Source organism: Monodelphis domestica, chromosome 3 (genome assembly GCF_027887165.1).
Source record: "Monodelphis domestica isolate mMonDom1 chromosome 3, mMonDom1.pri, whole genome shotgun sequence".
Taxonomy (NCBI): Eukaryota; Metazoa; Chordata; class Mammalia; order Didelphimorphia; family Didelphidae; genus Monodelphis; species Monodelphis domestica.
In genome coordinates, this window is record NC_077229.1 from 480,911,423 (window position 1) to 480,935,520 (window position 24,098).

At 36.1% G+C, this 24,098-nt stretch overlaps 1 protein-coding gene across 1 annotated transcript in view; it reads left to right on the forward strand.

The window, feature by feature from the left end:
* Positions 1-3,305: 3,305 nt before the first annotated feature.
* TMEM232 (transmembrane protein 232) overlaps positions 3,306-24,098 on the forward strand; it is a 183,299-nt gene continuing 162,506 nt past the window's right edge. The window contains exon 1 of the mRNA XM_056824706.1: positions 3,306-3,426. The gene's annotated coding sequence lies outside the window, so the exon portion shown is untranslated. The remainder of the gene's footprint in view (positions 3,427-24,098) is intronic.

The window sequence follows — 24,098 nt, forward strand, 5'->3', positions numbered from 1 at the left end:
TGATTGGTCTTGGGTTGGCTGAGCCAATATAATAAAAATGATAATCATTTCTCCATTACCTTACTTATTCAGTGTGGTACCAATCAAACTACCCAAAAATCATTACATGGAGATAAAAAAAAAATAACAAAATTCATATGTAAGAACGAAAGGAAATTAATGAAAAAATATGAAGGAAGGTGATAGCTGTTCTGAATTTCAAGCTATATTATAAAGTGGTAATCTGGTACTGGCTAAGAAATAAAGTGGAGGACCAATGGAATAGATGAAGCATTCAAAAGGCAATGGTAAAGGACCATAGTAATCCTGTGTTTGAAAAACCTAAACATCTAAGCTTTTGAGAGAACTCACTATTTGACAAAAATTGTTGGGAAAACTGGAAAACAGTATGGCAGAAATTAGGCATAGACCAACACCTCACACCAGATACCAGGGTAAAGTCAAAATGGATAACATGATTTAGAAATAAAAGGTAGGAGGCAGCTGAGTGGCTCAGTAGATTGAGAGGCAGGCCTAGAGATGGGAGGTCTTAGGTTCAAATATGGCTTCAGTTGCTTCCTAGCTGTGTGACCCTGGGCAAATCACTTAACCCTCATTGTCTAGCCCTTACCAATCTTCTGTTTTGGAACCAATACATAATATTATTCTAAGATGAAAGGTAAGGGTTTTAAGAAGAAAGAAAGAAAGAAAGAAAGAAAGAAAGAAAGAAAGAAAGAAAGAAAGAAAGAAAGAAAGAAAGAAAGAAAGAAAGAAAGAAAGAAAGAAAGAAAGAAAGAAAGAAAGAAAGAAAGAAAGAAAGAAAGAAAGGAGAAGAAAGAAAGAAAGAAAGAAAGAAAGAAAGAAAGAAAGAAAGAAAGAAAGAAAGAAAGAAAGAAAGAAAGAGGAAAGAAAGAGGAAAGAAGGAAAGGAAGGAAGGAAGGAAGGAAGGAAGGAAGGAAGGAAGGAAGGAAGGAAGGAAGGAAGGAAGGAATCTGTTAGACCTATGCACAAGGAAAGAATTTAGGTCAAAACAAGTCATAGAGAATGAAATGTAAATATATAGCTTTGCCTACATTAAAATGAAAATTTTCTGCACAAACAAAATCAGTGCAACTAAGATTAAAAAGTAAACAATAAACTGGAAAAATATTTATTGCAAGTCTTTCTGATAGAGACTTCATTTCTCAAATATTTCAAATTTATAAAAATTTAAAGGATTCACCACTTGACAAATGGTCAAAGAATATTGAAAAAGCAGTTTTCAGATGAAGAAATTCAAACTATCTTTAGTCATATGAAAATTGTTTCATTCCATTCTTTTGTGGGTTCTGTCATTCCAGAATTTATTTTTGAGCATTATATCAAAGTTGTTTGGAAAATAATTTGGTAGAGATCAGGGAGGTCCATGTCCTATTCCCTCATATTGGCTTTATTCACCCTCATCTGTTTTTATTTTTTTCTTTCAACATAGTCATCATATGTATCTCTTCCTCTCCCAGAGAGCCATCCTATATGGCAAATAATATTTTTAAAGAGGAAAAAAATCAGCACTACTGATCAATACATTGAAAATTTCAGAAAACAGGTGCAATGTATAATACTTGTGGACTTCCCATTTCCACAGAGTGGTAGATTGGCAGTGTCTTTATTAACTTGTCCCTTGAATCCTATTTGATCTCTATAATTTTGTTATAATTACTTTTTTTTTTCAACCCTTACTTTCTGTCTTAATAATAGTTCTGAGACAGAAGGGCTAGGGCTAGGTAAACAGGGTAAAGTGACTTGCTGAGGGACACACAACAAGGAAGTGAATAATTAATATATTAATAGTTTAGATTTGAACCCATGTTCTCCCAACTCCCGGCATGGCACTCTATCCACTATACCACTTAGTTTCTCTTGTTACAATTATTTTCTATTTTTCTGGTTGTTCTTTTCATTTACACTTGTTTTGTTTCTTCTTATTTCACTCTGTACATATAGTTCTTTCCATGCTTCTCTATATTCATTACCTACATCATTTCTCACATATAAGAATATCTGTTTAGCCACTTCTCAATTTAGGGACATTTATGTTGTTTTTCATTCTTAGCTATCTAAAAATTTTGCTATTATAAATATTTTATTATATATGAAGATGACAACCTTGTTTGATGAAACCCCAAATTCACCTTTGTCCCCATAACCTGTCTTCAAGAAACCCCCAAATGACCATAGTTCCAGCTTGAAAAATAAACCCTCAAGCACCCTTAATTACCTTTGTTAGGATTAGCTGAGAGTATCAAATCTTAAATATCCTTTTTGTCATCTTATTTGCTACTCTTAGGAGGCTCTGACTATTGCAGATAGGCCTAACCCAGACATTTTAGACTGCAGCTAGTGCTTCATTTCCAAGAAAGTGGCAGGGCATATGCCCTTCTCCCTCTCCAAAAATCTACATAAGCACATTACATTCTGTAGTCCATGCAATGTTGGTAGAGTTATGAGCTGATCCAACCATTCTGGAGGGCAATTTGGAACAATGCTCAAAGGACTATAAAACTGTGCATATCCTTTGATCTGGTAATCCCACTATTGGATTTGTATCCCAAAGAGATCATAAAAAAGAGGAATGGACCTACTTGTACAAAACTATTTATAGCAGCTATTTTAATGGTAACAAAGATTTGGACATTGAGGGTATGTCCATCCATTGGGGATGGCTGAACAAATTGTGGTACATGTTAGTGATGGAATATTATTATTCTGTTAGAAATGATAAGCAAGAGCTTTCGAAAAAGCTGGAGAGATCTACATGAATTGATCCTGAGGGAAATAAGCAGAACTAGGAGAACATTGTATGTAGTAATAGCAATATCCAATGATCAGCTGAGAAATACTTAGCTACTCTCAGCAATGCAATGAGAAAATCACAAAGAATGCTCTTCATCTCCAGAGAAAGAACTGGTGGAGTCTGATGGATGGGGATCAAACCCTATCTTTGGCATCATTACATTTACTCTTTTATTTGGGGGTTATGAGTATTTTGCATGATAATACAATATATATGTGTATACAATATAATACAATCTGGACAATAATATGTCCAGATCAAATTGCTTACCATCTCTGAGTGCCTGGAGAGAAGGAGCCGGTTTGCATCTTACAATTTTGGAAAACTTATGTTGAAAATTATTATTACATGTAATTGGGAAAATAAAATATCTGAATTTAAAAAAAAAGCGGAAAAGGAAACAGGGTGGGGGTTACGCAATGATACAAATCTGATCACGTGGGTACGACCCTTCCCCCACCCCCTTCATTTCTTCCCTTCCCCCACACAAGCCTTAGCCAGGCGGGGCAGCGTCCTTAGCAACCAGGCTTGGGGTTTGTGAGTAGGAAACCCCGACAAGTGAGCAGAAAGTTTCTAAAGAAAGGATCACCCAGCCGATTGGTTTAGTTTGACAGGTAATAAGAGGAGGGAGCGAGGCTCGGGTCTGGGAAAGAGGCCTATCTTTCACCTCCCCTATCTGCCTGACTGCCCCTGCCCTGCCCCGGAAGGGCTGAGCTGAAGGCTGATGGTTGGGTACAAGTTCCGGGAATAATGGCGCAACTCAAGACTACTCTAGCCACATGTCATGTATAGGAAAAAGCCGTATTTGGAGCAAAATAAGGGCCATTCAAAATTTGCCTGCAGCAGAAGAGTGTTTTTCTGGGGCGGGCAGCAGGTAGGTGGCCCAGGAAATAGAAACAGGCCTAGAGACAGGAAATCCTGGGTTCAGATTTTACCCCAAGACTGGTGATCTGTGTGACCCTGGGCTCCCTATTGCCTAGCCCACACCACTTCCTTACCTTGGAATCAATACATAACATTGACTCCAAGACAGGAGGTAAGGTTTAAGAAAAGTATTCTGATGCAGGTGAATCAAGTTCTTTATAGGTTTTACAGCTTGAAAAACCCCTTAGAGATCATCTAGTACAACTGACTCATTTTGCCAATAAAGAAATTGAGACTTAGAAAGATGAAATGATTTGCTCAGTCACAAAAGTAATAGATAGCATAAGCCTGGATAAGAACCCAAGGCTTTTAGGTTCAAAACCAATGATCTTTCATCGTTGAACCTAAAGAATAGTCATATTTTTTCAGAGACACTTTTTATTCATTTATTTGATAACTTTCATTCATTTGTTCATTCAACATTAAACACCTGCAATCTTTATTATTCTTTGCTAAGTTATAGGAAAGAAAGATAAAGGCATGACTGCTGCCCACAAGGAGGTTAGAACCAAATACATGTATTAGATGACAGGGATAAATGGAATAAAATTAGAATATGGTAACTACAAAAGAGGAACACAGAATTCTCTTAGATCAGAACGAAGATAATTTCTACTTAGTGAATCAGGAAAAGTGATATTTTAACTAGGTCTTCAAAAATAGGTATAATTAGTGGAGAGGGTGGAGGATTCTGACAAATGCAATCTAGACTAAGCAAATAGCATAAGACACAGGAATATAGGAAAGCACTGAGTAGTCCAAATGTTAAGAACATAGAAGTAACTGTGAAGAATCTGAGTATCAGACAGGAAAAGGTAGGTCTGAGCCAGATATTAAACTTATTTTCATTATGAGTTTAAGAAACACAAAATGAAATCAGCATTTCCTTGTACACAATTGAACAGAAAAAGAGAATTACATATGAAACATGTCTAGCTTTTAAAATATATAAATTTATAACAGATTATAAGAACTCATTGTTACTTTCAAAGATGTTTTACATTTCTTTATTTCTGGGATTACTTCTGTCTAATTTTTAGAAATGTTTCAGTGACTGTCATTTCTTTTTTTCTTTTCTTTATTCTCTCTTTTGACCTGTTCTTACCCCTCCCTTTCCCATCCTACTCTTTATTTTAAGAAAAAGAAAAAAAACCCAGTAAGAAATACACATAGTCAAGAACCAATAGTTTAAAACAATTGTTGTTGTTGTTGTTTTTAATCCCAACTGGCCATGTCTATAATTGTACTTCATCACCATTGCATTGATCAGAATTCTTAAGTCTTTCAAAGTAGTTTTTTCTTTATGATGCTGTTATTTTAATAAATAATTCTCCTGTTTCTGCTTAACAGACTATGTCTTCCCAGGTTTCTCTAAAACTACCTCTCATCATTTCACATACTATGATCATATTCCACTATTCAAATACTAGTTTGTTCAGTCATTCTGCAATTGATTGCTGGTGGGAGTTTCCAGTTCTTGCTATAACAAAAAGCACTAATACACAAGTGTATTGGAAGTCTGGTACATGGGCAGAGTTCATCGACATAATTGATTGATGGAACTTTAATAAGTGAAGTTTGCTTCCAGGATAGCATCAACCTGAAAAATTACAGAACTACCAAAGTAGTTACAATAATGGTCTTTCATCCAGGTAGATAGATCAATCTGGGAAACCACACAGAACCTCAGCCCTGAGATTTCCACTGAACTGAAACTGAAAAGTTTGAAACTGAAAGCAGTTTGCTTTGGAAAAGGGTCGGGGGTAATGCTCTGTCACTCACTTGAGGCCCTCACTAGTCACAGTCCAACTGTCTGGAAGAGGCCTAGTTGTAATAGGCATACTAGGAGTAGCCTAGATACAAAAGGAGAAACTAAGAAACCAAAAGGGTACTTAAGATTTGATTATATCTGCTATTCAAAGTAATCAAGGGGTGCTTGAGGATTTATGGTTCAGTTTGGGACAAAAAGTCAGTAAAAGGGGATTCTTAAAGACAGACTGTCAGGGATAAGGGTCAATTTGGAGTTTCATAAAACAGTAAGTTTCATAAAACATGCTGTAAGTGGTCACACTGGTATGGAAGGGAAATGGCTTAGAAAGAATGTGGATCATTTGTACACCTTCCATATACCTGGTTCTATTTTGCTACCCACATGGTAAGATGGGTTAGGAAGGCATTTGAAAGTTCTTGGTGAGCTTCTTGCCACAGTTCTTTTGATTGATCTCTTCCTAGTCACTCTCTTTAGATGTCCAGTGAGATCATATTGTGAGGAAATGTGGTCTTGGGACCTTCTTCCTCCCTGAGAAGTGTCTACCTTTGTCCTTTTTGTTTATTCTTTTCCATTCTAGGAGAAGGGAGAAGAATCTCCAACTAGACATTTCAAAACCTTAGGAGATCGACCCACAGGAATCTGGAAGTGAGAGTTCAGTATTAGCCAGAGAGTTCAGTGGTAGCCAGTTCAGCCCTGATACCCCTTTCAGAGTAACTATATAGATGCAAGCTAGCAGAAGTGGAGATAAGGTCTCATTTGGCTATCATGCCCATCTGGATATGACCTTGGTGGTACCAATGCTGTGTAGGAGCTAAACCACGTCTACTCCCCCCAGAGACCAATGTGGAGTAGGAAAGAGTATGTGCCCAAGGGATTTGTATGTTTGTTATAGATTTGAAGTCAATATCTCTTTTTAAAAGCTAATTGTAGAGAGGGACAGAGTCAGCTCAATGGGAAGAAGTTAGTATTTACTAGAGAGAACAAACATTTATTAAATGACTACTCTGTGCCAGGATAGTGCTAAGTACTTTTTACAAATACTATCTTTTGATCCTGACAACAACCCTGGGAGGACCTGACTCAAGAATCCAACTGAACCTAACGAAGCTAGCAGGGATTTCCGGGTAAACATGATGGCAGTCTAGATGCAAAACTCTTCCTCTCCTCAGCACCCACTGATATAGACAACCTCAAAAGGTCTTTTGGTCTCAAAAGACCAAAAGAACCACATTCATGAGGATGAAGGGACTCTACAGTAGGGCACAGAATTGAAGGTAAATGGGATTTGGGCATTTCCACACTATAAGGTGGTGAAAAAGCTCCCACCAAAACCGTGAGCTGATCTACCTTCCTCCACCCCATCTACGGAGCCAGAGTCAGAGCCAGTGTGTGTCAGAATCAGTGAGAGAGGGGCACCTCTAGAGTGAGTAAGGGGCCTCTAGGTCGTTGGGAGTTGACCAAGACCACAAAAGACCTACCCCTGAGAGGAGCTACACCTGAAACCCCAGCAGGTTGAAGAGCGCAAACCGTGGGCTCTCGCAGGAAAATAGCATAGAGAAGGGCAGCAAACAGCAGAAGGTGGGGAGATTTGAGAGCTTGCCTCAGGCAAATTCCTTGCTCCTTAGTTCCTTACACAGAGAGCCTGCCCATCTCACTCAGATTTCTGACTAAAAAGGGAAGAAAATACATCCACAGTGATGGCAAATTTTTCCCAGGAGCAATAACCTCCCTCCAAGAAAATCAGGAAGAAGGGGTTGACCCTGGAAATTTTTTTTTTTTATTAAACCCTTACCTTCCGTCTTGGAGTCAATACTGTGTATTGGCTCCAAGGCAGAAGAGTGGTAAGGGTAGGCAATGGGGGTCAAGTGACTTGCCCAGGGTCACACAGCTAGGAAGTGGCTGAGGCCGGATTTGAACCTAGGACCTCCCGTCTCTAGGCCTGGCTCTCAATCCACTGAGCTACCCAGCTGCCCCCCTGGAAAATTTTTATGAAGGAAAAATCCAGGCTACAGAGGAAATACAGGAGGAAATTCAAATAAAATCAAAACCTTCCAAAAAATAAATGGAAATTATCCACAAGCTCTTGAAGAATTTAAATTGGAGCTTATCAAAAAGATGAAAGCCTTCTGGCAAGAAAACTGGGAAATAATTCAAAGAGAAAATAACAGTTTAAAGGACAAGAACTCCCAATTGGAGAAACAGCTAGAGGCCATGAAAAACAAGATAGACCAAAGAAAAAAGGGAAAATCAAATGATTATAGTGGAAAATCAATTCTTAAAAACCAGAATTAGGCAACTGGAAGATAATGATCTTGCAAAACAGAAAGAATTGATGAAGCACAGTCAAAAGACTGACAGAATAGAAGAAAACATAAAATACCTCACAGAAAAAAATGGCAGATCAGGAAAACAGATCACAACAAGACAATTTGAGAATCATTGGTCTACCTGAAAAAACAGAAATAAACAGAAATCTTGACATCATACTACAAGAAATCATCCAAGAAAACTGCTCTGATGTTCTTGAAAAAGGGGGCAAAATAGACATTGAAAGAGTTCATAGAACACCCTCTATACTAAATCCTCAAAAGACAACTCCCAGGATTGTAATTGACAAATTCAAGAGCTTTCAAGGTAAGGAGAAAATACTACAAGAAGCCAAAAAGAGACAATTCAGATAACAAGGAGCACCAATCAGGATCACACAAGACCTGGCAGCTTCTACACTAAAGGACTGCAAGGCTTGGAACATGATATTCAGAAAGGCAAGAGAATTGGGTCTTCAAGCAAGAATCACCTATCCATCAAAACTGACTATATACTTCCAGGGGAAAGTATGGGCATTCAACAAAATAGAAGATTTCCAAGTATTTGTAAAGAAAAGACCAGAACTCAATGGAAAGTTTGATATCCAAACACAAAGATCAAGAGAAACATGAAAAGGTAAATAAGAAAAAGAGGAAAAAGGGGGGAAATGTTCTTTATTCAAACTTTCTTCTTTAAGGGATACAATTATATCAAATTATATATATTAATATATGGGGAAAATGTTATTTGTAACTCTCAAAAATTATATTCACTATTATAGTAATTAAAAGAATCATCTACAGGAAGAGATTGGGGTAATAAGTGCTATAAAATGATATACAAAAAAAGAAAAAGGGAGTGGGGAATCAAAGATGGCACCAAGAGATACTTGAAGAAATAAAATAAATAGGATAATATTTATCACACAAAGATATGCATGAGAAGAGGGGAAGAATACTCTTATAAGAAGGAGAGGAAGAGAGTGCTAATAGGTAATACTTAAACCTTATTCTCAGTGAAATCAATTCTGAGGGGGAAAAGCATCTAGATCCACTGGGGTCTTGAATTCTATCTTATCCTATAGGGAAAGTGAGAAGGGAAAACTAAGGAGGGCATGGGGGGAGGGAGTACAAAAAGGGAGGGAAAGAGAGGGGGGAGGGAACTTAACAGACCCTAAAAAAAACAAGAAGGGAATAAAACAGGAGGAGCCAGAAAGGGAAACATATCCAGTGAGGGGATGAGGGGAATTAGAAGTAAACCACTGGTATAAAAGGATATAGCAAAAGAAGAAAGGACAGAACTTGGAGAGGATATCAAAATGCTGAGGAATACACAAGTGACAATCATAATTTTGAATGGGAATGGGATGAACTCACCCATAAAACAAAAACAAATAGGAGAGTGGATTAGAATAAAAAATCCTACCATATGTTGTCTACAAGAAACACACATGAGGAAGGTAGATACTTGCGAGGTTAGAATCAAAGATTGGAGCAAAACCTATTGGGCCTCAATTGACAGAAGGCAGGAGTTGCAATCATGATATCTGACAAAACCAAAGTAAAAATAGATCTGATTAAAAAGGACAGGGAAGGTAAATACAACCTGATAAAAGGGAGTATAGACAATGAGGAAATGTCAGTAATCAACATGTATGCACCAAATGATATAGCATCCAAATTTCTAAAAGAGAAACTAGTGGATTAAAGGAGGAAATAGATAGTAAAACTATACTAGTGGGAGACTTGAACCTACCACTATCAAATTTTGATAAATCAAATAAAAAATAGATAAGAAGGAGGTAAAAGATGTGAATGAAATCTTAGAAAAATTAGAGTTAATAGATATATGGAGAAAAATAAATAGGGACAAAAAGGAATACATATTTTCAGCAGCGCATGGTTCATTCACAAAGATTGACCATGTACTAGGTCATAAAATCATGGCAAAAATGCAGAAAAGCAGAAATAATAAATGCAACCTTTTAAGGTCATAATGCAATAAAAATAATGATCAGTAAGGGTACATGGAGAGTCAAATCAAAAATTAATTGGAAATTAAATAATATGATTCTCCAAAATCAGTTAGAGAACAAATCATAAAAACAATAATTTCATTGAAGAAAATGATAATGAGATATCCTTTCAAAATCTATGGGATGCAGTCAAAGCAGTACTCAGGGGAAAATTTATATCCTTGAGTTCATATATTAACAAATTAGGGAGGACAGAGGTCAATGAATTGGACATACAAATCAAAAAACTTGAAAGCAAACAAATTAAAAATCCCCAGAATAAAACTAAATTAGAGATCCTAAAAATTAAGGGAGAGATTAATAAAATTGAAGTGAAAGACCTATTGAACTAATAAATAAGACTAGAAGCTGGTATTTTGAAAAACAAAACAAACAAAATAGACAAAGTACTGGTCAATCTAATAAAAGGAAAGAAGAAAACCAAATTAACAGTATCATAGATGAAAAGGGAAACCTCCCCTCCAATGAAGAGGAAATTAAGGTGATCATTAAAAACTATTTTGCCTAATTATATGGCAATAAATATGGCAATCTGGGTGATATGGATGAATATTTATAAAAATATAAATTGCCTAGATTAACAGCAGAAGTTATACAATTCTTAAATAACCCCATATCAGAAAAATAAATTGAACAAGCCATCAAAGAACTCGCTAAGAAAAAAATCGCCAGGGCCTGATGGATTCACAAATGAATTCTATCAAACATTCAAAGAACAGCTAATCCCAAAATTGTACAAACTATTTGACATAATAAGCAAAGAAGGAGTTCTACCAAATTCCTTTTATGACACAAATATGGTACTCATTTCAAAGCCAGGCAGGTCAAAAACAGAGAAAGAAAACTATATACCGATCTCCTTAATGAATATAGATGCAAAAATCTTAAATAGGATACTAACAGAAAGACTACAGCAAGTCATCACAAGGGTTACTCACTATGATCCTGTGGGATTTATACCAGGAATGCAAGGATGGTTCAATATTAGGAAAACCAACCACATAATTGACCATATCAATAAGCAAACCAACAAAAATCACATGATTATCTCAATAGAAGCAGAAAAAGCCTTTGACAAAATACAACACCCATTCCTATTGAAAACACTAGAAAGTATAGGAATAGAAGGGCCTTTCCTAAAAATGGTAAACAGTATATATCTCCAACCATCAGCAAACATCATCTGCAATGGGGATAAACTAGATGCATTCCTAATGAGATCAGGAGTGAAACAAGGGTGCCAGTTATCACCACTATCTACTACTATTTAACATACTAGAAACACTAGCAATAGCAATTAGAGAAGAAAAAGAAATTGAAAGTATTAAAATGGGCAATGAGGAGCCAAGCTATCATTCTTTGCAGATGATATGATGGTCTACTTAAAGAATCCTAGAGAATCAACCAAAAAGCTAGTCGAAACTTTAGCAAAGTTGCAGGATAAAAAATAAACCCACATAAGTCATCAGCATTTCTATATATCTCCAACCCATCTCAGCAGCAAGGACAGCAAGGATTAGAAAGAGAAATTCCACTTAATATCACCCTAGACAATATAAAATAATTAGGAATCTATCTGCCGAGACAAACACAGGAACTATTATGAACACAACTCCAAAACACTTTCCACACAATTAAAACTAGACCTAAAGAATTGGAAAAGCATTAACTGCTCATGTGTAGGATGAGGAAACGTAATAAAAATGACCATCCTACCCAAACTTATTTACTTATTTAGTGCCATACTCATGGAACCACCAAAAACCTTTTTTACTGAATTAGGAAAAAAACATAACAAATTTCATTTGGATGAACAAAAGATCAAGGATATCCAGGGAAACAATAAAAAAAATGCAAAGCAATGTGGCCTTGTAGTACCAGATCTGAAACTATACTATAAAGCAGTGATCATCGAAACAATATGGTACTGGCTAAGAGACAGAAGGGAGGACCAGTGGAATAGACTTGGGGTAAGTGAACTCAGCAAGACAGCCTATGACAAGCCCAAAAATTCCAGCTTTTGACACAAAATCCACTATTTTATAAAAACTGTTAGGAAAATTGCAAGACTGTATGGGAGAGATTAGGTTTGGATCAACACCTCACACCCTACACCAAAATAAACTCAGAATGGGTGAATGACTTGAACATAAAGAAGGAAACTATAAGTAAATTAGGCGAACACAGAATAGTATACATGTCAGACCTTTGGGAAAGGAAAGATTTTAAAACCAAGCAAGACTTAGAAAAAGTCGCAAAATGTAAAATAAATAATTTTGATTACATCAAATTAATAAGGTTTTGTACAAACAAAACCAATGTAACTAAAATCAGAAGGGAAGTAACAAATTGGGAAATAATCTTCATAACAAAAACCTCTGATAAAGGTCTAATTACTCAAATGAATTGTACAAAAAATCCAGCCATTCTCCAATTGGTAAAGGGGCAAGGGACATGAATAGGCAATTTTCAGTCAAAGAAATCAACACTATTAATAAGCACATGAAAAACTGTTCTACATCTCTTATAATCAGAGAGATGCAAATCAAAACAACTCTGAGGTATCACCTCACACCTACCAGATTGGCTAACATGACAGTAATGAAAAGTAATGAATGCTGGAGGGGATGTGGCAAAGTTGGGACATTAATACATTGCTGGTGGAGCGGTGAATTGATCCAACCATTCTGAAGGGCAATTTGGAACTACGCCCAAAGGGCACTAAAACACTGTCTGCCCTTTGATTCAGCCTTATCACTGCTCGGTTTTTACCCCAAAGAGATAAGGAAAAAGACCAGTACAAGAATATTCATAGCTGCATTCTTTGTGGTGGCCAAAAATTGTAAAATGAGGGGATGCCATTCAATTGGGGAATGGCTGAACAAATTATGGTATCTGTTGGTGATGGAATACTATTGTGCTCAAAGGAATAATCAAGTGGAGGAATTCCATGGGAACTGGAACCACTTCCAGGAAGTGATGCAGAGCAAGAGGAGCAGAACCAGGAGAATATTGTACACAGAGACTGATACATTGTGGTACAATCAAATGTAATGGACTTCTCCATTAATGACAATGCAGTGATCCTGAACAACTTGGAGGGATCTATGAGAAAGAACACTATTCACATTTAGAGGAAAAACTGTGGGAGTAAAAACACCTACGAAAAACAACAGCTTGATTACATGGGTCGAGGGGGATATGATTGGGGATACAGACCCTAAATGAACATCCTAGTGCAAGCATCAACAGTATGGAAATAGGTTCTGATCAAGGACACTTGTAATACCCAGTGGAATTGTGTGTCAATGGCTGGGGTTGGGGGGAGGAATAGAATATGATTTTTGTAACCAAGGAATGTTTGAAATTGACCAAATAAAATTTAAAATAAAAAATAAAGAAGCTAGCAAATCATTATTAAAAAAAGCTAATTGTAGTTATGTGATTTAATGAAATGAGGGTGATGGTTACAAATACATAGGGTAGGGGAAACATATCCAGTGGGTGCTCAAGTTGATAGCATAGTAGAGAATATACAACCCTCCTCAGGGTTTCCCCTTTAAAGACTGAGGGAACAGTTATTCTGGTTCTCAGAGAATACCATCCTACACATAGTTTTATTTAAGTGATTATTTTTTCTTTCTTTGATCTTTTTGTGGAATAGATCTAGTTTATTATTTATCCATTTATCTATTGAGAAATGGCTTGCATTCTTTTGTGTAAGTATATCTTTTATCTTGGATATATGATTTTTACTGGAGAACTTTGCTGCAAAGATTTTTTTCCTCTGGTTACCAATTATCACTTTAATATTGGCTATGCTGGTTTTATATTAATCTTATCAAAATTTTTTATTTTATCTTCTGTTGCCATCTGTCTCACTAGTTTGACCATTCCTCTCTCCATAAATCTGAAAAGTACTTTCTTCCTTGCTTCCTTAATTAGTTTCAGATACCATTTCTTATGGCTAATGTATTTGTTTGGAAATTACGTAGGTTTATGGGATGAGAAGTTAGTCTATAATCTAGTTTCTGACAAGACTGATTTCCAGTTTTTCCAGCAGTTTTGGCAAATGGTGAGTTCACTAATTAATTTGAGGTCTTTGAGTTTATTACAACATGCTACTATGTTAATTGACTTCTGGATGTTGTATGTCTAATTGTTATGTTAATTGACCCTCCCTATTTTTAAATAGAACCAAATAATTATGACGATTCCTGCTTTGTAGTATAGTTTGAAATCTTGGGTTATTTATTAGGTTCTTTTTACTTCCCACTTAAAAAAAATCATGTCCCTCTAGATTCTTGGCCTTTTATTCTTCCAGATGAATGCCATAATTATTTTTTTAGCTCTATAAAGTAATTCTTTGATAATTGGATTAGAACAGCAAATTAATTAAGTAAATTAACTAAAGAGTATTGTTATTTTATTAGCTGGGTAATTTCTCTATTTAGATTTGTCTTGTGTAAAGAGCATTGTTCATAATATATCTTGGTAGATAGACTCTGCAGAGAACTTACTTTTCATATACTGTATTATTTTTATATAAGGGTCCTGGATTACAAAGGCCCAATCAATTCCTCTATATTGGACAGAACTCCTCTGGTTCCATACAGACTATAGATTTTTTCATTCTCTTTGTCAATAGGAATGTGGTCCTTTCACACATTCTAATAGGAAGGTTTTATAATGATTCATTTCAGTGATAAGTAAATCACCTGTCCATCTCTTGATGGGGGAAGGTTTGAGGTTTTTATGTATCACCTCCTAAATAGCTGATTACCAATTAGAGATGTCTTGGAATGTTCAAGAGAGGAGCTGTATAATGAGCTCCCAACAATAAATATGGGTATTGGGGCCTGGAGTTTCCAGGGTCTTTAGAGAATTTGAGAGAATTCTTTCACCATGATTAAGTTGTATTTACCGATCACTTAATGAATTATTTTAAAATTTAAGAAATACTGTCTCTTGAGAATTTCAATTGTTACACTACCAATTATTTTATATATCCTGCAGGTATTTTGAATGGACTTCCTCTTACCATTTTATTTGTAATAAGCAGAAATGTTGATGATTTATAATGATTTATTTTATATCTTTATATTTTGCAACTTCACTGGTTCTGTTTTAATTAATTTTGGCTGACTTTTGTGTATCATATGATTAGTTTTTTCTTTTACTGTTTATTATTTATTTATTGTATAGAATTATGTATACTTTTGTAATAATACATTTATTATTATTTCTTTTTCTTGTGTTATTTCTATGGCTAGCATTTCTAATATTATGTTTACAGGAATGGGGATAATGAGCATACTTAATTTATCATTGATTTTACTGAGAGGTATTATGTATGATGCTCACTTTGATTTTAGATACATACTTTTTTCCATATTGGTGAAAGATCTAATTTATTGTTGCACTTTAAAGTGTTTATTAACAGAAGTAGATGTCAGAATTTATTGAAGACTTTTTTTAGGACTTATTGATACAATCATATGATTTTTTGTTAATTTTGTTATTAGGAATTATGTTTAATTTTAATTATGCTGAACCAACTTTGCATTCCTGGCATAAATCCAACCTGTTTATAGGGCATGGCTGTTTTAATATGCTATAACTTTTTAATTAATATTTTACCTACTATTTTGCATTGATGTTCACTAAGTCTATAGGTTTTTTCCTTCTTTTTTTCCTTATTGGATTACATACAGTACACACACTCCAACTCCATTGATTTATGTTATAATGCTGTCCTAATTCAGACTTACCTCATCAATATATGAAGTAAAACTGTTAATCTAGAGCATAAAATTATTTAGTCAACTATACAAGCATCAAACCCTCTAGAAATGAATTATCAATTGTTGATGCAATCAATCACTAGATTCCTGATAATTAGTTCAACTACTCAAAACAGATTCTCTCTAGCCAGAAGTTGTATATTTCTCTGTGAGGTGGTGTTCTAGCATGTCTTCATCAAATTTCACTGCACCCAAGCAAAACTAGTATGCTTGAATTTATGAGTTTGGGGAATGCAGGAATCTTCCCTAGTCTTGATGCAGGAGCAGACTGATAGCTGATCCCTCCAGTGGATTGTAATGGTTCTGACTAAGGGTGATTACAAGTTACTAGATAAATTTTGATTGGTGATTGATTACCTAAATTTATTATGAAATGAAATTATAAACCAATGCTTTAGTTTTCTAATTTCATTAATAAAATATGTCATTCATTAACACAATTTGGGACACATATTCATACATATTAGCATTCACCAGATTTAGGGAACATATATGTTATTGTATCATTGGCAAACCAAGTATATTAGTATAGAAAAATGTATTACACTATAACTATTTAGTTACAAAATGGAGCCAGAAAACAAAATCGAATCATTAGCCTAAGTTAAAATACTTATTACCACTGAAAGTAGGAGGCTAATTTTATCATAAGGTTTGGAAGGATTCTTTCTTTGATATATTCTGAAAATATTCCATGTAATATTGTGATTAATCATTCTTTGAATATTTACTAGAATTCACTTATAAGTCCATTTTTCCTACTTGTTAATTAATTTATGTATTGTTAAATTTCATTTTTGATTCCATTATTTAAATAATTTAGTTTTTCTCTTTGGGTATTTTATATTTTGTGCAAATATTTATCCATTTCATCTAAGCTATCATTGATCTTGACATAAGCAAATTATACTTTGAATTCTTATTGGTATTAGATCAGTTTATTCCCTTGTGCATGGTATCTCCTTGCTTATTGAAGATTATTTTGATATTAAAGGCATCTCTCCATTATCTTCCCATTTCTGGGAAAATGGGACAGAGATCTCTAGGAGTCTCAATGCCCCAGGGTGTTTGCTCCTCCTTGGGGGAAAGACAGAACCAAGTTTTGTACAGTACATGCCTCAGTTCACATATTCTGTGTCATTATACACATAAACATGTAATAATATAGATCACTACTGGGTCCAGGGGACCTATGGCATTTTTTCTCTCCCTCTAATGTGGTTTAGTTCTTGGGGATCCTGCTTTAAGAGAGAGGGATCAGGTTCTTTTTCTTAAACTTTATGACTTAAAATTTTTTTTATTACAGAGCTCCTGGGAGAATCACTTAAAACTTAGGTTTGCTTCTTGTTACTTATTCCCTTCTTTATTTCATTGAGGAGGCAACTTGGTGTATGAGAGTGCTGGGCTTGAAATCAGGAAGACGAGTTTAATTCTTGCTTTAGACACCTGTTATTTGTAAGTCATTTAATCTCAATCCTATAGCCTATATGTTGGATCAAACTCAGTTTTATGTATTAGATAGATTTGACTTAATATATCTACTAAGTTTCTCAGTCTATCTAAAACAATCTTCCTAATTTTAACTGTTCAAATAAATTTTAGCTCAAATATATTTTTATGATAACATTTGAAGTCATTATAATTCTAGTCTGGTGGGTCGGGATTGAACTAGTCATCAGCATAAACTCAAAATGCAAGATTTTACTGGACATCATGGGATTATTTCACCTTGACTGCAGCATTTTTCTTTCATAAATGAGGTTTGTACCTTAGCTAAATGACTTATTTAACTGATTTCTGAAAGCCATGATCCTTCTTCCCATCCTGAGTTCTTTTTCATCAGCTTTGCTTCAGGAAGGGCTACAGATTTTTCTCTCTGAAGTTGGAGCATAATCCTTCCTTCGTTGTTCATTTTAATCACTAACAACTATGAGAGAACATGCAATACTATAAAACTAGCAAAGGAGATAATTGTTTTCATCTTTGGGTACCACATTTTAGGAAGTGCATTGATAAGCTAGAGTGTGTTTAGAGTTGGATGAACAGAATTAAAAGGAGACTTCAAACCAATTAGAGCAAATGGCCTCTTCAGGGGGTAGTGGGTTTCTATATCCTGATGCTACCAGCAGCCAGATACAGGGAAAAAGCTCCTTCCACAGTTTGATCACAAGGAAAATCTTGTAAGCCTTCATCTAAACTTCCTCAGGAGAGAAGACAGTCAATTGGAAAGATGAAATCTTCACCTAGATCCCTCAGGTTCTGGCTCCCATGTGACCTTTCACATGCCATTGTCAATCCTTCCTAGGCTTGTATTTCTCCATTTTTGCACAGTTTTGCAAATTGCAAACCTTTTCATCCTTTATCACACTATCTACCACTTATAAGGAAAAGATGGTTAATCTGGGTCTCTTCAGATCAACGAGGGATTTGTAGCTAGATAAGATCAGTGAGATTTGCTCCCTTCCTCCTCAGTTCAGAAGGACAAGAAGAGTATATTCCCAACTGTTCACCTGCTTTTCTTAGCTGGAGTTTCCAGTCCCATCCCCCATTGGAAGCCAAAGTTCTATTTCCCTCTTGCTTGAGATTTCATTGTAAAATCCAGTCTTTGCAATATATTGTATCTCTCTCATCCACCTATGTGATGTAGTGAATAGAACCCTGAGCTTGCAGTCAGAAAGACCTGATTTCAAATTTGGTCTATGACTGGACCAGATATTACATTATGATCTGTTATGTTTAGACTAGTAAATTTCATTTGATTGCTGTGAATGGAGTCAGGGAGAACTGACTTCAAATCCTAGTCATTCACTTTCTAGCTATGTAGACTTGGCAAGTCATTTTATCTCTCCTAGCTTTAGTTTTCTCATCTGATAATGATACCATCTAGCTCACAGAGTGGTTGTGAAGGACAAATGAGATAACATAGAAAGCGCTTCTCAAACAAGGCACCATATACCTTCTAGTCTTTTTTTTTTTTCTTAACCTTTCTAGAATCTGCTATTCAAACTCAGTTTGGGGTATTTGGACCTATGCATATGCCAATCAAATAGAGTTGTTCTACTAGTAAATGTTGAAGTTGGATATCAAAACCAGGTTTTCTGACTTTAAAAAAGTACTTTTCCTACTATATCTTAGAGCTGTAGATCTGTTAGAAGTAGATCTGTTATCAGTGGGAAGTGCTACCATGGGAGATAATGAAGGTTCTTTTACTGAAGGTCTTCAAAAGTAAACTGAATAAAACTTATCCATGATGTTTAGAGTGGAGTTCCTGCTCAGGTATATGTTGGATCATCATATGATTGTTGAGGGGCTTTCCAACTTTGAAATTCTGTGATTCCATGAATCAGATTTACTTGGATCTCTTAGCTGTTCTTCAGCTTCAATTTCCATTTGGAATAAAATATTCTTTCCTACTGATTTCATCCTACTGATTATTTTACCCTTTAATTGAATTGTATATATTTTATCAATCAGATTTTGAAGGTTTATTGCTCTCTTTTTTGTAATTATGTATGCATACAGGTATTTGTGTGTCTGTCTGCTTTTTTCTTCTATTTTCACTTCTGATGAAATTTCACCTCACTTCTAGCTTTAAGAAAGAAAGCTAGAGAGAATTCTTGGGGACAAAACACATTATACTTAGACATATGTATGTCCTGTGTCTTAATTACCTTTATTTTCTTCTATTATATTCATTATGAAATGATCTCTGAGTTCACTCTCGTAACTCTACTGGCAGGTAAGGTGCAAACATGTTATTATGCTATTTAGTGTTCTAAGAGTATTCCTGAGGTGTGGACATCTTCTCTAGAAGCTCAGAGCCAATTCATTCTCGCCATATCAATAATGGCTAGTTATTGTTTACTGTTGGCTTAATATACTAAGACAAAAAACAACATCTGTAGCTGAGCAGTCATTGACTATAAATACAGAAGTCCTGAGCAGAGGAAATCTCTCTCCCTTTTCTTCTCTCCTCTTCTCTGCACTTTTATCTCTACTCCCAGCCTACACCTTTCTTTCTCCCTCTTCCCTCCTCCCTAGAAGCTTTTGAGTGAGGAAGAAAAAAACAAAGTAGTCCAGCCTGATGAAGGGTCTTTTCACCATAACAGTGTCCTTTTTATCCCTTTGAATTTTTCAGATGCTGTTTTGGCTTTGTCAGATACAGTGATTGTAACTCTTGCTTTTTTGGATTGATTTGATGCATAGTAATTTCCCTCCATTGCCTCAGTTTTATTTGTTTTATTTTGGTGTGTCTTTGTTTTTTTAAAAGTTTTATTAGATTGAATTTATTAAATTCAACATTTAAATGTTTCTTGACAGCAACAGATTTTAGAGTTTTTTTCTTATTCAATATGTCGCCCCCCCTTTTATTAGATTGTTTTATCCATTTGTGTTTAAAGTTATATTAGGTTTATATTTTTCTTCATCTCTAAAATTGCTTCCACTCCCAAGTTATGATTTCCCCCTCTTCTTGTGTAAACACAGTTTTATAATTCATCAGTTACTGTATTTTAATCTTTTTTTAAAGTGGCCTTGTTCCCACTGGCTCCCTTCCCCTTAACCCTGATGCTTCCCTCTGTAAATCTTGAAATTTCTCAGACTTGTGAATGTTAAAAATTTCCACATTGAGGAATCCTCCATTGGAACAAATTTCCTACTGGGAGACATTCCCCATTTTGATGTGAGAACTCGCCAGGATCAGAAATGGGAGGACCTCTACTCTACCCGTACTTAAGACTGCTTTAGGGGAGAAAACTCCTTGCTAAACAATGAAAGTACTTGGACCCATACTTATAATAAGGCAAGGAGTTCTTTGAGCCATGCCTGTTTTTTAGAATTGATACAATGAGATGCTAGGTACCTAAAAGGGTCGGGCAAGTTTTCTCTTAATGAGATTAGTTGACTCAGCTGTGTTTTCACTGGTTCAGACTTACTGAGGAGATTAGTCGACTTAGCAGGAATTCAGATGGGCAGTCCTTTGGAAAACTTCTACAGTGATTGGTAGATGTAAGGACTTAGGGGAGGTGACATAGGAGAAAAACCCCTATATAAGAAAACGCAGAATCTCTTGAGAAAAAAATCCTTTTGGAGGATCTCTGATGAGGATCGCTTGGGAAGAATCTCTTGTGAGAGGCTCCGGAGAAGGGAAGCTCTTGGAGGACAATCTCTAAGGAGGTCTCGCTGGAACTCCTCTGAGGGGGGACTCTGTCCCTCTGGAGGCTCTGGAGAGAGGACCTTTGGAACAGTCTCTGGCTGGAAGGCTCTTTAAGGAGGACTCTGGCTGGAACTCTCTCTGGTGAAGTCAGCTGAGATAGAGCTGGCCTGGTGTCACTAGAATCCTTGCTTAGACAGATCTTGTGGTGAGTGTTAAAAGACTGACTGACTGATCTCTCTCTCTCTTAAGACTCAGGTCTAGGCCATGTTGGCTTAAGGCTCTTCATACTTATTTCCTTTTTCTCTCTTTCTCTCTTTTCTTTAATTCCACATTTGTATCAATTAAAATCTCTATAAAACCCAGTTGACTTGGGTATTTGAATAATTGGGAATATTTCCCTGGCGACCACCTTATATTTGATTTAAAAACCAAGACACTGTAGTGAAACATATTTTCTGTGGTCAAATTTACTCACCCTCTCTTATATCTATCACAATTTATATCTTCTACCATTTTAACTCACTACAGTTTACAACATCACTCTTTTAACTGTTACAGTTTAAGGCCTTCAACCATTTTAAATCTAACACCTCCATATAGTATAATAGTGAGGGGAACTGGAGAGATGAAGGAACCTTAGAGCAGCTGTTGTTTAGGACTGATTTCTGCGTCACAATTCCTGCCCCCTCCCCTTGGAGTTGAACAGGTTTTCTAATGGAGTCACACAGCCCACCTTCAAAAGTTGAGTTCTTTCAGCTTTTTTTAAAAATTTGGTCAATTTTGAACATTATTCCTTGGTTACAAAAATCATATTCTATTCCTCCCTCCCCTCCCCCTGCCCTTCCCATAGCTAACTCGCAATTCCACTGGGTATTACATGTGACCTTGATCAGAACCTATTTCCATGTTGTTGATGTTTATGCTCTTCTGGAAGATAGTCACCTATCCAGGAGCCAGTGTGGCTTCAGAAAGGGTTGAGGAATGATCAATATAATGTTTGCTGCCCAAAACCTCTAGTGCCAGGAGTAGAAGAGAGGTGTGTATACGATATTTATTGATCTGACCAAGGCCTTTGATACTGTCCATCATAAGGGTTTTTGAGAGATTATGGCAAAATTTGGTTACTTATAGAAGTTGTTCAATATTTTGTACCAGCTCCATGATTGTATGTTTGTACAAGTTGTGGATAATGTTCCCATACTTTCCTAGTCACCAATGACGTGAAGCAGAACTTTGTGCTGGTTCTTATGCTTTTTAACATGATATTTTCAGAGATTTTGTCATATGTCTTCCACAAGGACAAAAATGACATCAAAGTCAGCTATTGCACTGATGATAAATTGTTTAACTTGAAAAAGTGACAAGCCATGACTAAAGCGAAATGAGAGTGGAATTATATATATATATATATATATATATATATATATATATATATATATATATTTGCCTATATTATGGAGAACTACCCAAGCCAAGCATACACAGGAAGGTCAGAAGAAGTGATTTAAAACACTCTCAAAGTCTCTCTGAAGAACTGGTGAAACATGGAAGACACTAATACAGGGCCATTTAGCATGGTAAGTCTGCATCCATGAGCAAAGCAGTATTGTTGTTGCTCAAAAGAACCATGAGATGTGTACGTTTATAGACATTTCTGTCCCAGATGTTCATTCAGGTTATTTGTACTAGACCTGTAGTAGTACCTTCTGAGCTTGTATTGGTCTGATCAGCCACAGTCAACCCAATATATATATTGATCCCAACATAGCGATATCATTTTGGTTCTCTTTGAATAGAAAGGAAAGCAATCAACCCACTAAAGCTTTAATATTCACTAACTCAGCAGTCTTTGACTTGTTGACTTTTAGAACAGCAATGGTGAAACTTTTCAAGATGGAGTACCAGGCCCTACACCCTCTCCCTGAGGGTGCCAGGGCATGCAGGTGAGGGAGAAAGCACTTCCATTGAGCTGCTGGGTAGAGGGCTGGGTGAAGTAAGGAATGTCCTCAGGCACGGTGGAGAGGGGAGGGGAGCAGCTTCACTTGATTCACTGCCTTTCTAATAACAAACTCAGGGTTGGGGGGAGCTGCATGTCCACAGAGAACATAACTACTGCTAAGGATGATAATTTACTTTATGTATACATTTATGAGCATATGTATTTCACATCTGTATATGCCTGTGGGATGCACATTATATATATGTATTTATCAGGCAGCATGGGATTGTGAAGTTAGAACTGATTTTCAAGCCAGAAAACCCTGGGTTCAAGACTTGCCTACTACATGTCCAGGCTGTATGACCCTTAACAACTCTCTTAGCCCCTCTTTGTTTATTTAAGGCAAGTGTTTATTTAGGACATTAAGTTGCAGAGAAGGTACCAGTGTTCATTGGTAATCATTTCCCTTTACTTTGGAGTTATGTATACCAATGAAATCATAGGTTCAGTCCCTATTTCTGTCCTTATACACAAAAATGCATACAAATATGTATATATGTACATATATAATATATTTGTTAAGCTGTTGCTACAAGGAAAGAAACTATAAACATGAACTCTAGGAGGAAAGAAAAAACCAGGTTGAGTGGCCTAACATATATCTTGATATATCCTGAATTTTGACACATTTATTCCATTAAGGAGATTGATATAGTTTATCTTCACTAAAATGAGGCACTGACCCAGTGAACTAGGAGATTTACCTGGGAGGGGATTTTTGCCAATTTTTTCTTAGCATGGTTGCTAAATAGAAGAAGTCTACATTGTAGGCACCTTGATGTATGGGCTACCAAAAAGGGGCAAAAATGAATTCTACTGGGCACAGATGTTTAGAGTATATACTTTGGCCCCACCGAGGAATTTCCTATACTAATTATCATACCTGGCTGACAGGGACCAACCCGTGGTAAATGAGACAGACAGATTGAGTAAGGCAATAAGATTTTATTGTGAGAAAGGAGTGGTGGGAAAGAGGAAAGGAGAGAAAAGGGGGGGGGAGCCCACAAATCTGCAGATGGCTAGATGTCTCCGCTTGCTGGAGAAGGGGGAAAGTTTTTATAGGGATGAGGTAACCTGGATTGTCTCTAGTGGGCAAAGTTGGGGTACTTGTTGGATAATTGGAGAGCCTTAAAGAAGTTGGGAACCTCCGTCTCTGGGAGTGGGAAGTTCTCAGGCTTGATGGTCAGTGATTCAGGAGGTCAAAATTTGTCTGGGCCTGACGGTATATCTTGGTGTCCTGCCAGGTTTTATTATTATAACAGTCTCTTTCTAAGGCTTAGGCAGGTACTGG